Below are 407 nucleotides of genomic sequence, written 5' to 3'. Positions count from 1 at the left end.
GCGTTGCTTGACGGGCCTTCTTGGCGGCCGGGTCCACCACCGCCGCTTTTTCGACCCGTTTAACGGGTTCCCGGTAGGCCTTGGTTTGGACGCCTTGGCCACGTTTGGCCTTTTTGGTCTCGGCCTCTTCGTCCAAGTCCGACTTGGGCTCATCGTTCTCGTCGATGGAGAAGTCCGAATCGACCTCGTCGTCGTCCTCGATGACTTCGTGGCTACCGGCGTGCCTGACCAAGTGGGCCGGGGCCTGGAAGTCCACGTCATCGGCCTCCTCGTTGAAGCCGCCATACTGCGTCGAGTAGAAGTCGTCCTTCATCAAAGCCTTTTCCTCCTCGTTCAACAACGAGGCCATCTTGGCGCCCGCATTGGAGCGCCGCGCTCGGGCCAAAGCCATCTTGATCGGGTCTACG

At 60.9% G+C, this 407-nt stretch overlaps 1 protein-coding gene across 1 annotated transcript in view; it reads right to left on the bottom strand.

The window, feature by feature from the left end:
• Window positions 1–407, bottom strand: part of LOC131879581 (vacuolar protein sorting-associated protein 72 homolog) — a gene marked incomplete at its 5' end in the record, with an annotated part of 6,131 nt that overhangs the window by 4,623 nt on the left and 1,101 nt on the right.

Source organism: Tigriopus californicus, chromosome 4 (assembly GCF_007210705.1).
Source record: "Tigriopus californicus strain San Diego chromosome 4, Tcal_SD_v2.1, whole genome shotgun sequence".
Classification (NCBI taxonomy): domain Eukaryota; kingdom Metazoa; phylum Arthropoda; class Copepoda; order Harpacticoida; family Harpacticidae; genus Tigriopus; species Tigriopus californicus.
Note: the sequence above shows the minus strand (reverse complement) of the source record. Positions and strands in the feature narration are given on the sequence as shown.